Source organism: Marmota marmota, unplaced genomic scaffold (assembly GCF_001458135.2).
Source record: "Marmota marmota marmota unplaced genomic scaffold, marMar, whole genome shotgun sequence".
In the NCBI taxonomy this organism is placed as follows: Eukaryota; Metazoa; Chordata; class Mammalia; order Rodentia; family Sciuridae; genus Marmota; species Marmota marmota.
This window is the reverse complement of record NW_026000081.1, coordinates 1,170,734-1,187,886: the sequence shown is the minus strand read 5'-3', so window position 1 is coordinate 1,187,886 and position 17,153 is coordinate 1,170,734. Positions and strand designations below refer to the sequence as shown.

The following is a 17,153-nucleotide window of genomic DNA, read 5'->3' as shown; positions in this document are numbered from 1 at the left end:
GGCTTTCCACAAGCCTCTCTCTCCCACACAAGCTTCTCCCCACCTCCCACAATCCTCCTGCTCTTGAGGCCGATTGGCTGGGTCACGTGGGCGGAGCCAAAAAAGTCCCCCAATGAGCAGCTCCGTGGTCTGAAAGGGCAGGGAAACAGCCCAATGAGCATCACTGCAGAGGAGCCAATCAGCTAGATGTTGCTGGGGCCGCTGTGAGCCAATCATCAGCCGGCAGCTGGAAGTTTGCTGGGTCCCCTTCGGCTGTGGCTCTCAACAAATAAATTTCTTAAGTCATATGATCTGCCCAGATTGAGTCAGGAGGATATACACAACTTAAACAGACCAATATCAAGCGAGGAAATAGAAAAAGCCATCAAAAGACTACCAACCAAGAAAAACCCAGGACTGGATGGATACACAGCAGAGTTTTACAAAACCTTTAAAAAGAATTAATACCAATACTCTTCAAGCTATTTCAAGAAATAGAAAAAGAGGGAGTACTTCCAAATTCATTCTATGAGGCCAACATTACCCTGATTCCAAAACCAGACAAAGACATTTCAAAGAAAGAAAACTACAGACCAATATCTCTAATGAACATAGATACAAAAATCCTCAATAAAATTCTGGCAAATCAGATAAAAAATAAATCAAAAAGATTGTGCACCATGATCAAGTAGGATTCACCCCTGGGATGCAAGGCTGGTTCAATATATGGAAATCAATGAATATAATTCACCACATCAAAAGACTTAAAGATAAGAACCATATGATCATCTTGATAGATGCAGAAAAAGCATTCGACAAAATACAGAATCCCTTTATGTTCAAAACACTAGAAAAACTAGGGATAACAGGAACATGCCTCAATATTGTAAAAGTGATTTATGCTAAGCCTCAGGCCAGCTTTATTCTAAACGGAGAAAAATTGAAGGCATTCCCTCTAAAATCTGGAACAAGACAGGGATGCCCTCTCTCACCACTTCTATTCAACATAGTTCTCGAAACACTGGCCAGAGCAATTAGACAGATGAAAGAAATTAAAGGCATAAATATAGAAAAAGAAAAACTTAAATTAGCACTATTTGCTGATGACATGATCCTATACCTAGTAGACCCAAAGGGTTCTACCAAGAAACTTCTAGAACTAGTAAATGAATTCAGCAAAGTGGCAGGATATAAAATTAACATGCATAAATCAAAGGCATTCCTGTGTATCAGTGTCAAATCCTCTGAAATGGAAATGAGGACAACTACCCGATTTACAATATCCTCAAAAAATAGAATAAAATACTTGGGAATCAACCTAACAAAAGAGGTGAAAGATCTATACAATCAACATGCATAAATCAAAGGCATTTCTGTATATCAGCGACAAATCTTCTGAAACGGAAATGAGAAAAAACACACCATTCACAATATCCTCAAAAAAAATAAAATAATTGGGAATCAACCTACAGAACCCTAAAGAGAGAAATAGAAGAAGAACTTAGAAGATGGAAAGATATACCTTGCTCATGGATAGGCAGAATTAATATCATTAAAATGGCCATATTACCAAAAGCACTTTACAGGTTCAATGCAATTCCGATCAAACTCTCAAGGGCATTCCTTGCAGAAATAGAAAAAGCAATCATTAAATTCATCTGGAAAAATAAGAGACCCAGCATAGCTAAAGCAGTTCTAAGCAGGAAGAGTGAAACAGACGGTATAGCGATACCAGATTTTAAACTATATTACAGAGTAATAGTAACAAAAACAGCATAGTGCTGGCACCAAAACAGGCGGGTAGACCAATGGTACAGAATAGAGGTCACAGAGACCAATCCACAAAATTACAACTACCTTATATTAGACAAAGGTGCTAAAAGCATGCATTCGAGAAAGGAGAGCATCTTCAACAAATGGTGCTGGGAGAACTGGAAATCCATATGCAACAAAATGAAATTGAATCCCTTTCTCTCACCATGTACAAAAGTTAACTCAAGATAGATCAAGGAGCTAGGAATCAAACCAGAGACTCTGCATCTAATAGAAGAAAATGTTGGTCCTAATCTTCATCACGTGGGGTTGGGCCCCATATTCCTTAATAGTACATCTATAGCACAAGAGTTAAAACCAAGAATCAACAAATGGGACAAATTCAAACTAAAAAGTTTTTTTTTTTTTTCTCAGCAAGAGAAATAATATGTGAGGTAAATAGGGAGCCTACATCCTGGGAACAAATTTTTACCCCTCACACTTCAGATAGAGCTCTAATCTCTACAGTATACAAAGAACTCAAAAAGTTAAACAATAAAAAATAAATAACCCAATCAACAAATAGGCCAAGGACCTGAACAGACACTTCTCAGAGGAGGACATACAATCAATCAACAAATACACGAAAAAATGCTCACCATCTCTAGCAATCAGAGAAATGCAAATTAAAACTACTCTAAGATACCATCTCATTCCAGTAAGAATGGCAGCCATTATGAAGTCAAACAACAACAAGTGCTGGTGATGATGCGGGGAGAAAGGTACACTCGTACATTGCTGGTGGGACTGCAAATTGGTGCAGCCAATTTGGAAAGCAGTATGGAGATTCCTTTGAAAGCTGGAAATGGAACCACCATTTGACCCAGTTACTCCCCTTCTCAGACTATACCCAAAAGACCTAAAAAGAGCATACTACAGTGTTGAGAGCCACAGCCGAAGGGGCCCCAGCAAACTTCCAGCTGCCAGCAAACTTCCAGCTGCCGGCTGATGATTGGCTCACAGCGGCCCCAGCAACATCTAGCTGATTGGCTCCTTGGCCCCAGCAACATCTAGCTGATTGGCTCCTCTGCGGTGATGCTCATTGGGCTGTTTCCCTGCCCTTTCAGACCACGGAGCTGCTCATTGGGGGACTTTTTTGGCTCTGCCCACATGACCCAGCCAATCGGCCTCAAGAGCAGGAGGATTGTGGGAGGTGGAGAGAAGGCTTGTGTGGGAGAGAGAGGCTTGTGGAAAGCCGGTGGTGGCAGTTGAGGTTCTGAGGATTTTTCCTGAGAGGCTGTTTTGTTTGGCGTGTGTGGTTCTAAAAATAAAGTTAGTTTCTTTTGACAAGTGGCTCCTGATTGTGCCCAGCCAGACTGCGGCATTTGGTGGCTCGCACGGGGAGCGACTGAGGGTAAGTGAACTGCTCGCCCCTGAGGGCAGGGCGAGAGGATGGGTAGCCATTTTAAGATTCTTCTTTTGTTATTTTGTTTCACTTTTGTTTTAAGTTGCCTGTCCCTGGAGATGTGTAAGATGGAAGAAAAACCGCTCACATCTGAGGAACAGATAGGGAGAAAGGACGGATGGACATTTCAGGAGACTATTATAATGATTTTGTGTTGTTCCAATTTTGTTTCACTCAGTTTCAGTTTTGTTAGGCGTTATCTTGTTGGGTTGTATTATAGTAGAAATACGGGATCAGAAATTAGTAAAAAACAAACTGAAAGAGTGTTAAGTAAATTGTTAGAGGAAGGAGGCATCTCAGTAAAATCAAGAACAATCAGGGCATACGTTGATACAATACAAAAATGTAGCCCATGGCTTTTTAAGGAGGAGTTGTTAAATATATCACAATGGAACCATCATGGTGAAGATTTAAAAAGAATAGAAAAGAAAAATCCAGGGCCTTGTGCATACAAGGCAAGCACTCTACCAACTGAGCTACAACCCCAGCTCTCTCTTTTACTTGAATCATTATGTCTTCTTCTTCCTCTACCATTGTCTGAACTGAAGGCTTTGGACTAAGCAAACAAGATATGAACGTCCACAATGGCAATGTGCCAACTGGCAGAGTCCCTGGGCTTTTCTGGTGTGGACACAGCCACACCAATGTTTATAGCAACACAATTCACAATAGCTAAACTGTGAAGCCAACCTAGATGCCCTTCAATAGATGAATGGACAAAAAAATATGGCATTTATACACAATGGAATATTAAGCAGCACTAAAAATAACAAGATCATGGCATTTGCAGGGAAATGGATGGCATTAGAGCAGATTATGCTAAATGAAGTTAGCCAATCCCTAAAAAACAAATGCCGAATGTCTTCTCTGATATAAGAGGTGACTCAAAATGGGGTAGGGAGGAAGAGCATTAGAAGATTACTACTAAATAGGGAAGAGAGATGGGAGGGAGAAGGGGAATTGCACGGAAGATGGAAGGAGACCCTCATGGTTATACAAAATACATGTATGATGATGTGAGGGGGGAAAAAGAGAGAAATGTGTCACATTAGATTGGGTAGAGAGAGGTGATGAGAGGGGAGGGGAGGGGAGGGGGATAGGAAGGGCAACAGAATAAAATAGACAGTAGTATTTCTGTATGTATATACGTGGCTGTATAACCAATGTGATTCTGCAACCTGTACACTTGGAAATATGATAAATTATACCCCATTTGATTGAAATGTATGATATGTCAAGATCATTGTATTGTCATGCACAACTAATAAAAAAATAAAATTAAAGCACCGGGACTAACTTATGTGGAAATAATATTCTGATAACATTACTTAGGAAAATAATAGTTTCTGTTCCCTGTTTTGGTGATTCAAATTCCAAGTTACAATAAATAAGACCTATTAATAAAATTGTTGTGTTTAATAAGAAAATATGTGTAAACTCCTTAAGGTAGCAACTAGAACTACATAAATAAATGCAGTAATTTTGTTATTATTATAATTTTAGTATTAGTGATATACTACATCTTAAATCACTCAAAACTGATGTTGAGTCACCCTTAAGTTAACACATTGGTTCAATTTACTCCCCATAGTTTTCTTGAAATATCCTTGGCAGCATAAGGTCTTTGGTGATTTCACTTCACTAATGTTCGTATGCTTTCACTTGGCCTAAACCTAACAGGGAACAGGTCAGGGGATTCCAAGATCAAACCCAATTTATCACTAGAGTCAACAGAATTGAGCTCTATTCCTGAGAACAGAGTAGCCATTCTAGGACTCTACCCACGAATTCCCAGACTAACCTTGAGGCTGACCCATAACAGCAGCTCCCAGCAGATGTCCTCTCAGCATGCACCTCCTGGTGCTTGTGTGGCACCTGCTGTGTCCTTCTTGGTGTACAGGAAAGTCTATCCACTCTTTGATTTTTGACCTATTGTGTGTGTGTGTGTAAATATATACATGAATATATATGCATATGTATGTATGTGTATATATATATATATATATATATATATATATATATATATAGAGAGAGAGAGAGAGAGAGAGAGAGAGAGAGATATCTACTCAAAAATATTTTATACCTAAAATATTTATCAAGTATCTTGCCATCCTTGTACAGTGTTAAACACCCTTTATGGGGGCTGGGATTGTGCCTCAGCGGTAGAGTGCTCCCCTAGCATGGACGGGACCCAGGTTCGATCCTCAGCACCACATAAAAATAAAGGCATTGTGTTGTGTCCATCTACACCTAAAAAATAAATAATTTTTTTTAAAAACCACCCTTTATGTAGCATCATTTTCATTCTTACCTCTGCATCTCTGTTGAAGCACAGTTTAGTCCTGTATTCATTTTGTCCTTTAGCGTATGTCACTCCATAGCCCAGTTGTGCTAGGTTGTGGAAAGGCCAAAGAAGGTGCTAGAGACAGCATGAGAGACATGATTTATTGGGGAAAGCTTCTAACAGGTCAGTGACAGCTCCAGGAAGAGTTCTGTGGCAACAGATTGAACAGATAGCATCTGTGTCCCTTAAGGTGCTTCTCCAAGTAGTTCCTCTGTTCCTTGTAGTGTTTTCCCTACTGGCACTGGCCAAACAAGTGACATATATCCTTTGCATAATGCCCTCAGTTCTCTGCTCATCTCCATTCAGCGAGGGGTCTTATGTTAGATGAAGAAGCAGTGACATCAGCATTAATTTGCTTGTATGAACAGCATCCCAAGGAACAACTGTCATAGCATACTTGAAAGCAAGTATCTTTTTACAGCTAACACTAACTTGCCCTGGTTCCCAGTGTGCATAGAGAAAGCCAGTGTCCTTCAAGATAATATATATCTGGACTTTCCAGCCTAGGCTTGCTCTCATTGTTTCCTTATTTTTGATAGATTTGGGGAATAAAAAGGCAGCATTCAGGGTCATGGTGTTTGTTCACTTTTTCTTTAGGAACAATACAGCATGAATGGCAAATTCAGATGGGTTCCATTAAGCAAGCACGTGAACAATCCATGTGTTGTTTGTTAAGTTGCATCACTTACAGGAATGCTTATTTCCAGGAAAGGACAATGGCCTGAGACTAGGTATTTGATGAAAGACCTAGGTAATCAGAGGGCACTTGGTCCAAAGAGAAACTAGATGACGATATGATTTTTGTGCAGGGAAATATAATTACACTTACTTTGTATAGCAAAAAAAAAAAAAAAGATAGAATTTTGTATTCTGAATGATACTCAGGTCAGCTACAGTGAGACAGTGGCAGTGTTAAGTGCAGTTCAGACTTGGCTGTTGCACGATAAAATCTCCCTTTTTCCTCTTGCCTAGTTTTTCTTATTGCCTGCAATGGAATAAATACTTTATGTTCCCACTCATGCCTTTTGTCCTCTATTTGCTTTATGTCCCTTCTTAAATCCACAATAGCAGTTAAACAAGGAAATTTTAGAAATTTTCAATCATTATAACAAAGCACTCCTAAGTTCAATTTATAGACTTCCTTCTCAAAACAAAGTGATGGGTAAGAAAATTCCATATGAATATGTTTTTAATTCTCAGTGCAACTGATTGCCATTTGGGAGGTTAGTATAAATTTGAGAAATATACTCTGAAATGGGTAATGTTATTGATGAAGAGTTGGGTTTATTTTTTGTTTTAGTTTTCTATTTGTTAGTCCATTTTTCTCTCTTCAGTATTTCAGATGCATTTGAAAATGAAATGGCAAAAAAAGTTAAACTTCAAAATATCTTATTCCAGCTTTGAAAGTGTGTTATAGTTAAAGCAACGTCCCTGGGTTTCATAAACTGACTTCCAGATCACTCACATATAATCGAATCAAGCCTTTATTGAAGCACACCAGTGGCGGCTGACCAGAACATAAAGCTGTTCTCCTGATCAGCCCCGAACAATTGCAAGGGCACTCCTTATAAGCCTGAAAATTGCAAAAGGGATGTTCAGGGGGTCTAGCCAATGCAAGCAAGCCAGGTTACAGAAGCCAAAGAGTGCAGTCAAGCGGCAGGAACCCTAACCAATCATAATTAGCCCAGTCACCCCAGTTACAGAAACAGAGCCTCGTTACCCTAGTTACAGAAACAATACCCCATTAGGTAGTTTTGTGTTCTTAAAGATTTCTATAGCAAAAGGAAAAGAACATCTTGCCCCAGTCATGACTCTTCTACTTGGCATGGTTGTTTTACAGGATGAAGTCATAAAACAAAATGGAGTCACATTTGATTCTACTATCACAGTGCATGGATCACCCATGATTGTTTGATGGTGAGGCAATTTTCTTTTTCTCCACTTTACTTTTTATTAGTAGTTCTGTAACCAAAATCATAGCAGAATTCTTCAAAAGAACTACCTGTATTTACTGTTGTCTATCTTGCTTATTCTCATTTTCTCTATATTAATGGTATCTAATGTTATTCATACTCAGATTTCTTCAGATTTCCCTGTAATTTCCCTTATGGCTATGCTTTTCTTTTTCTCTTAATCAAGATCCAGTCATAGATTCTGCATTGCATTTGCCATGACTCTATTTTTCTACAATCTAGAAATGTTTTTAAGCTTTCTTGGAGAGTAGGGAGCTTTTCTGTCTTTCATGATATTGATAGTTGTGGAGAATAAAACTGGTAGTTTTACAGAATGTGTCATAATTTGGATTCATCTGACCCTTTCTTCATGATTATATTTCCTTTTGTCTTGAACCTACTCAGCTACTATGCCAAGTTCACCATAGATCTCTGTGATGCCCAGTGATTGTGAATTCACAATTCAGTTAACCTCTCAGAAACGCTTGACACAGTAGATCACTTCTTCCTTGACCTACTCTTCACTCAGCTTCTGGGGTAGCATTTTTTCCTGCTTTTCCTCCTGCCTGCATGCTCCTTCTCAGTGAACTTGGTATAGTAGCTGCTTCCCCTTCATCTCACTGACTTCTGTACATGTCCTTCTAAGCACTGCTTTCATTCCCGCCTATAAATTTGATGTATTTTCATTTTCATTCAAATTGGTTTGTTTTATACACTCTGATGGGCAATTCTCTGGCAATAGAGGCTCTAATATAGAAAGAATGCAAAAGGTTTGCTAAACTTGTTTTAAGGAGTCTTTGCCAAGTAGCACTACAAATTAAAAGTTTAACAGAACTTTAATCAGATGCACATTAGAAATTTATTTTTCTTTTTAAGGGAGAAGGGGCATTAGGAATATATATTTTGAAGGAAATCTTCTAGAATATTCTGACTGCAACCTTATACCTTGAGAATCACTTTTATACACACCTAAGCCTACTTCTTGTTTTCTTATCTAGAGGGGAGAGTCTTAGGATTTCATTTTTGAATTTTCTTAACCTTTGGAATCTCCCTTTGCCTCAGTTTCCTAAAGAGTGGTTTTGTTTCTCAGATAAGTATTTATTAGGCTTTTGGGATGTGCCAAACTCTGCAATTGGTGTTAAGCAGCACTGAGATAGTAATGCAAGCAGATAAGTATAAAATGCCTCAAATAGATGAGACTGAGGGACATAATGCATTAGAAAGAGCTTGGGTCCTTTCGCTATTATTGCCTGGCTATTGGCTTTTCTACTCAAGAAGTTTGCCCTGACTCAGGGAACATGATCAGGATTGGGCTCTTCCTTTTCCAGATGTTGAGCTAGGACCTTTGAAGTTGGAGACCACCTGACTGAGGCTAGTGGGAAACTTCACCTGCTATATAAGCTACTGGCATTCCTGCATACCAGGTAGGTAATAGGCTTACATTCACTGCTCTGAGGGAGTCGACTGGTTCAAACCTGAATAATGAGGAACTTAGTGATTTCTTGAGGCTGATTCAAGTTTTCTTTTTTACAAGACTCTAATTCAGGGTCTACTTTCTCTGCAAGTATACACCACCCCATTCCATCTCATCAAATCTGACTCCTTCACCATTATCCTTTCTTTCCTGAATTCCTACAGCATTTAGGATCTTGCTTCAGGACTTGGCAAGCCCTACCTTAATCTACTATCTGGTTGATTAGTGTATGTTCACCTCATCAATCCAGCTATATTATTTACATCCACAAGGATGAGTCAACACTGAACATTTCTTTTACAATTGCCTTCTGGTACCTTGTGTTGAATTGACACATAATAAAGGTTGAATAAACACTGGTTCTTGTTAACCTGTGGGGTTTGATTTAAACTTAAGGGGAACTTGGGGTACTTTTTCCCAGAAATGTGAGTTGGTTATCAGAAGACCAGGTTCAACAACCTGGTATTCAGCATGTACATCTTCATCACCACAGGAAAGGGGGAGTCTAGGAAAAGACCAGATACTCAAGAATTTCAAAATTGTCCCTTTAGGATGACTGTCCCAGGTATGGCCTGAACTAACCTAAAACTGGGCAAAATTGCCCAGTCTTTTGCAAATTGAATAATTTCATGTCTTACTGTATTTTATTGCCTTTGACATGTCTACCATAAGTGTTTTAGAGATGAAGAAGAACATATAAATATCTTCCATCCAAGTTTTTTATGTCACAGACCTAGAAAGGTCATGTCCAATGTCATATAGCCAGCAAATGGTAGAGAGAGATAAGAATTAAGATACTCACCTTCAAGCTCAATGCTATTTCCAACAATTTGGGACTAGAGTCTGGAAGATATTCTCCCTAACTCTTGATCTTACTCTTGTGGCAACCTTAAATTAAGTTCGTTTCTTAAAAAGAATATTGTTTTGACAGCATTGTACCTCTTTATTTAGGCAAATTTAAAACAATGTCTGATAACAAAGGGCTGTCACTTTGACTTTGTTCTCACTGCATTATTTTGAATTTTTCTTTCCTTTCTTCACTCTCTAAACGTAAGTTTTCTCATGTACCATGGGGGATTGCTTCTCTACAGTGATGCTTTTCAGATTTTTTTGGATGATAATGTTTATATTCCCAAGTAGGAATTGCAGTAAATAGCCTACCATAGCTTTATTCAGAATCAAAAGAAGGTGAAAATTTGAGGATAGTGGACAGTGCTGTGTGAAGCAAGGATTGACAGCAGGGTAGAGATGCATGGGCAGAAATAAACACCCACATTCTCATCAGGTGATGTAAATGATGGGTACTGGAGCAAATGTTGTGAATGTTGAGTATCTTCAAAAATGTATGATAAGTCGAGTTTCCGTGACAAAAGCTTTCAGTGTCTTGCAACAGCTCAACAGTTGTGTACTTATTCAGCATTAGCAAGAAAATAAATATTGATAGTATAGAGATCCCACAAATCAAGCAGGGGGAAGGTAAGATCAATTATTTCTATGGACAATAGGGAATGTGGGCAATTACTTGAGAACTCTGTTTAATATATAATAAAATTGATATGGGACAATGGGGAAAAGCTTGAACAATCATTGGTTTTTGAGTCTGTGGGAGAGTATTAGCTGTAGAACTAACAGCTTTAAAATTTAGTTCATAGTGGACTCTCAGATCCACTTGATGCCCCCCAAGTACTGCAATAACCTGGACACTTATGCCATTGATAGGACTCTCCAGTGCCAAAACATGACTTGAGTTTATAATTTTCCTTCCTGATAGGTGGTGATAGGTGGAAATCCCTAAAGGTTTATTGAAAAGCAGATGCTGGGTCATCAGGCAGGCTCCCAAGGGCTTGATTTATGGCTTTCCTAAGTAAAAATTGTGTCTCAGCAAATACAAACTGCCATAGAGTATGGATATTTAGAGTTGCCTGGGAATAGTCACAACCAAATATTAACTCTGTAAATCCCAAAAACTTTGGCTCATGTGTTTTAAAAACTGAGGCTAGTGTGCTATGGTGAAATTTTTTGTAAAGTGATGAATTGTGCCCCTAAATTTAGGTCTTTCCCCTGGGCTTTATTTAAAGTAGGAGCATGCCTGAATATGGAAAGAACAAAATAGGCATTTGATTTAGGAATGACTTGATTTTTTTTATTTCCTGAAGAGTCCTTGAAAAGAGTTAAGACCTGTTTGTTTGTCTTCTTCATGTAAAGGCTACAGCTATGAGCATGTGGATGGTTCTGTGAGAGGAGAAGAGAGACACCTGTGTATAAAATACTTTGGACAGCAACCCATTTTTAGTTTTCTCCTGAGTACCAGGGCAGGTAAACCACATAGGTATTGATGAAAGCAGACAAATAAAGAGTGGTGTGGTACTTTTACATCCCACCCATTGGTACACTTTTCCATAATCCTCTGATAGGTAAGGTTATTACCAAGGAGTATAAAAAAAGGAGAGAATCAAGGCAGTTGACATAACATAGTACTGGACTTCTAGAGTGGAGCTCTTTTCTGTTCAACCTATGCAAGCTGTGATCTCAACAAAGAAGTAAGGCTAAAACTTAGGCTTGTTTAAACACATTTAAAAAAGTAACTCTGATCCGGTTAGATCACTCACCTGGGAATGTCTTGATTTTATTTTATTTTATTTTTTTGTAATTTTGGGGAAAGTTTTATTGACATTTAGCTTTCCTTCCCAGCCATGAATTTGGAAAATAAGATAATCTCTTTGGTAATTTCCCCTCTTCCAGGAGTATCTCTGGAATAGTGTTGTAAAATTTAACAAACATTTTGTTGTTTAAAATGTGATTATAGTGAAACTGCCAACTCTGTATAATTATTATGGCATTGCTTATATGACTCAAATCAAAAATACCATATGACATTTATGGTGCTTTGCCAGTTGCAGAGTGCTTTCACTATTAAATAATTTGAAATCAGTTTTAGGAGATGGAATTTTTCCTATATACAAATCAATAAGAACTTGAATTGATTTTGAATTCATAATCTGAGTTTCATTATCTTATTTTTTGTAGACCTTAATTCTGATGGAATAGATACAGGAACACAAAAAGGATGTTTGTCTTTGATGAAAGAGATTAAGGTCTTTATGAAAAGAAAGTTCATCCTTATTTAGAAAGCATTTAGTAAGTGCTTTGTATTATATGGGTACATAAAAGAAGTGTTAGATTCAATCCTTGAGTACAAGGAGATCATTTCTCAGTATATGTCTTATCTCTCTAATAAAGACAATAATAAGATACAATCAGATTTCTTTGGCCTCGGTCTCTTCCAAGGTCATGGACCACACCCTGCATCAGAGCCATTCATTCATGTCTCATGGTTAACCTTAGGGGAAACCTGAAGGATCTAGTCAAATGCATCATCAGTTGTTGGGAGAGGAATTCCATTTTTGTTTTTAAGATTTTATTATTCATATTTAGAGAGCAGATAATGTTTAAAACATCTAAAATTAGGAAGAAAGAAACCTCTGATTTTTAGTTAGTCTTCTTGGAGGCCTCAGAGTAGATTATCTAGGAGCTGAAGCAGTCCTGGACATTAACATTTTCCAAACACTGTTATATTTGCTATCACATTTTTGCTATAGTTCTGCAGCATTTTCATTTAATGGGTTTCCTTCTGGTTTTCAAGAGGTGAAGTTATTTCCACATATTGCCAGCAAGTAACAATGATAGCTTATGAATATGTCCCAAACAACTAAATACAGCTTAAAATATCCTCCCTAAAGTATCCTCCCTAGTGAAAAAATGCTGCACTAGCCAATATTAACCCATGAGGAAGAGAATTTTTATGGAACACAAACACATTTTTTAAATGAAATGACTGCCTAGATAGTATTAGCATACAGTGGATAAAAAGGTTCTGGAGCCAGGTGCAATAGTGCATGCCTACAGTCCCAGCTACTCAGAAGCTGAGGCAGGAGAATGGAGTAAGTCCAGGAGTTCAAGTCCAGCCTGGGCAACCCTGCAAGACCCTGTCTCTATCCCAGGAGTAATAACCACAGATTCTGAAATATGGAATGGAATCCTGGCTCTTTCATCTTCTAGTGGTGCAACTTCAAATAAGTCCTTTAATCTAACTGTTTCCATTTCAGCATCTACAAAATGAGAATACTAGCAAGGATGCTGGGTTGTTGTGAGGGTTAAAAGAGTTATATATACATAAAGTGCTTTGAACAACTCTTGGTGTAAAGGAGAAGTATAGCTCTCATTATTGGGTATAATTTAGCATCTCTCAGTAATCAGTCATTATTATTTCTTTAGTCCAACTTCAATTTTATATGAAGACTTTAATAAGAATGTTTCTGCCTGACTTGTCTTGATATCCACCTGGGAATCAGTAGTCCTTGTGAAAAGGAACCCTTCATTCAGTTCGTGGAACCCTTTTAGGCTTGTTTTAGCAAAGAACTCTAATGACCCTGGCAAGAATGAGTCTGCTCTGTACTAGTTTTCATATTAATCAAAGAGAAGGCTGTAATTTGCTTCATAGTACTCTAAATTCCTGTAACCGCCCCCCCCCCCCAATGTAATTCCTTGGCCCTTTTCCTGCACTACCAGAGAAAGACCAGAAAGTTGTTGTATTGAGTGTTCTTGTCTTAAAATTGATTTTATGACATTATCAGTGATTAATGTGGAAACTAATACAGGGCATTTTCTCTAGTCAGAAGCATGTATCATCCCCTATTCTCATTAACTAGTGTCAGGGTCTTCCTACCTTGATGTAGCTTGTGCTTTTTTTTTACTGCCGACTGCACACATCTCATTTTTTAAAATTGATTTTTAGTTGTAGATGGACACTGTTTTGACAGCTTTTTCACCACTGTGACTAAAAGATCTGACTAGAACAACTGTAGAGGAGGAAAGTTTATTTGAAGGCTCATGGTTTCAGAGGTCTTAGTCCATAGAAGGCCAGCTCCATTCCTTGGGGCTCAAGGAGGCTGAACATCATGGTGGGAGAGTGTCGCTGAGGGAAGCAGTTCACATCATGATCAGAAGCACAGAGAGACGCTACTCTCCAGATACAAAATATATATTCCATAGCCACACTCCCAATGAACTACTTTTTCCAGCCACAACTCACCTATCTCTAGTTACTACTCAGTTAATCCCATCAGGGATTTATTCACTGATTATGTTAGGGCTATGACCCAATCATTTCTCCTTCAAAACTTGCATTGTCTCAAATGAGAGCTTTTGGGGGACACCACATCTAAACCATAAAAGATAATACCTTTATTTTATTTTTTTAATGTGGTTCTGAGGATTGAACCCAGTGCATCACATGCTAGGGGAGCTCTCTAAAAAATTATATACTGGGGAATCTGGCTCTTAAAGATGTTTTGCTGTCAACTTTTAAAAAATTATTAATTCAAAGATCTATTTTCTACAATCTCAAAGGATGAGATACAATAGCTTTTAAAAGTTTTCCTCAAAATTAACATGGGAGTATATTCACCAGGTCTCAGACTTATATCATGTAATATGTTGTTATCCTTGTCATAAAGTTGCTAGTTAGTAAGCCTATTTACTAAGTATTAGTATTTGAGTTGTCCCATGATCATTGATTATTTTATCATTGTTACCATCCCTAGGACCACAGAAATAAAGAAAGGAAACTTGTAGGCTGCTGTAATAGCCTCACATCCAGAGGTCCTTACCACTGGCTGCTTTATGTTTAAATGATTTATGTTTGAATGGGTTTGAAGACTTTTCAAACATTCAGCTAATTCTGCCAGAAAATTGCTCTGTATTTCAAGTCAAAAGCACTCATGCAAATTCCTCTGTATTTCAAGTCAAAAGCACTCATGCAAATTCCTCTGTATTTCAAGTCAAAAGCACTCATGCAAATACTGAAACATCTGAGTTTAAGGCATAGGTTGAGTTCATATCTTCTTATAGGGGTAGTCCTGTCTCTACACAGGGAGGTCTCTTGAAGGATCTTTTGTTATTGCTGCTGGTAATGGTAGTAGTTATGTTGATAATGATTGGTTTTGTTCTAGCTGTCATTGTTTGTTTTCATTTTTAACTGTTTCTAGGGTATAACTGTAGAGAAGTAAGTTTATTTTAATTGCGGAAGGCATAAGGATATAAGTATTTTTCTGAAGGATTCTTTCAAGGTTTTTATTTCAAAATTTATGGACTGACATGATTCTCAACTAAGGTTCTTAAATTATTTATTGTTGTGACTCAATGATATAGAACAATGTGTGTTAAACTGTGGTCTGTAGCCCACCTGCATCAGAATCACCTGGGATTGATTATAAAGATGCAAATGTATTACAGGCCAGGGAGTTGCTTCCACAAACTCCACAGCTGATTGTGAAATAGATGCCCTCCCCTTGAAATAAAAAACTTCAAGTTATAAACTTCTTAATACCTAGGATGGAGGCTGATGGATTGCCCCTGGACCTGCTAGGCATCGCACAGGAGAACCTGAGACTGAGACATGTTTCTGATTAATACTATCTAGCTAAATGTATACTTGGGAACTTCCTACCTTGTATCCCACTGTATACCCTCTATTCTTATAAAAGCTTTCCATACCATTGAGTCACCAAAGATGGATATTTGTGAAAGAAATCATTCACCTCTATCTTGCTTAAACTTAGGATAGAAACAAACCTATGTTTCCTCTGCTATCCTAACATAAAGATGACAGTCATCTGAGATACCTTCTCACCCTTCACAAAACACTCTGTTCCACTTTCTGGGTGTTCTTTTGTTGATGATCATAAAATTAAATTTCAGACTTCACTAGTTCTCCATAACTCCACAGTTTGCCTGAGCAACGTCAGCTCTACAGGAAAGGAAGCATGGGAGCAACTGTGATCCTGTGAGAGGCTGGTGGACTCACTGTTACACATGATTCACACATGTGTGAACACATCTGAATATGAAAGCAAGATGTACACCCTGAGAAACCTGTGCTATCAGCTGGAACTGGATGTCTCTGAGGCCTGGCTACCTAGACTGAATGAGTTGGATGACTTACTAGGAAAAGAGTCTCCCTGCAAAGGCTCCAAGTCAAGTTGTTGGAAGAAGAAGAAAAAGGAAAAGAGAGCACCACAAGAAGATCAATGGTATGGAGTTGGCCCTATCCCAGCACTATCCCAAAGGAGCTGATATGCTCTGGCATCTGTCAGTGCTAAAACCATATCTGACTCTTAGCAGAAAATTTCAACCCAGCCACCTTGGAAGGCTCTGTTGAATCTCTCCAGAATCTCTCTGCTAGCAACTGAAAGTTTGCAGCGTATATATGGGCACCTGTCCAAAAACAAAAAGGGCTCCCATCCTTGAAGAATTTCTGAGGATGGATAATGATAGTTGACCACTGCTTTGAGGAATATGGAACTAGACATACAGAACAAAGAGGTTATAGGTGAATGCACCATGTGAGTCCTGCTCAACAGGCTTCCAGGTGGCCATGGCCCCAGCATTGTTCAAGAAGACTATGGCAGCCATGTGTTACTCTGCCCAAGTTCACCAGGAAAATCATGGAGAATGCCAAAGCCCTGACCAACTCTGGAGACATACAAAAGTGGGTGAACATAAAGGCAGAGGAGACAGGTCTTCTAAGGCAGCATCCCAGGTCTTCAATACATTTTGGTAATATCAGGACCTCTGAAGCATTTATAAAAAGGATATGTGGAGGGAGAAGTGCTCTGGCCACAGTCTGGCATGCTGGGAACTGTATTTGTCATGCAACACCCTGCATCTGAAGAAGTGTGGGCAATAAAAGCAGCTAAGTCTGGCTTCCTTTTTAGCGTGACTTGTGGCCCGGTGTTTAGAACTACTAGGGAGTGGTGAGAGACAGGGTCATCCCAGGAACCAACCAGGAGTGTCTCCAGGCTGGTCATCTTTCCGGCCAGTCTTTATGTGTCCATAGTTTCCCTAAGTGAGCACTACTCCTCAATCCCGTTCCACTCACCTGGCCCAGCCAGGTCTCTGCTATAGCCACCCAGGTGCTGTTGCCACCTTATGCTTGGAGGCATCAGGTAACATGCTCTCCTCTCCCCCACTCTTCCCCTCCCTACCTCCCTGGCCACTCCCTCTGGCACCTAGACTTGCAGCAGCCATGGCAGCCACAAGAGTAGCTGTCGCTGGCACCTCACACAGCCATGGTCAAAAACTTCAGCTTGGAGAACCACCACATCAAGAGCTTCAAGAACAAGGGCC

The 17,153-nt window shown here is 38.9% G+C and overlaps 1 pseudogene; it reads left to right on the top strand.

Annotated features, from left to right (window-relative positions):
• Window positions 1-13,914: 13,914 nt before the first annotated feature.
• LOC107158557 overlaps window positions 13,915-17,153 on the top strand; it is a 6,275-nt pseudogene continuing 3,036 nt past the window's right edge.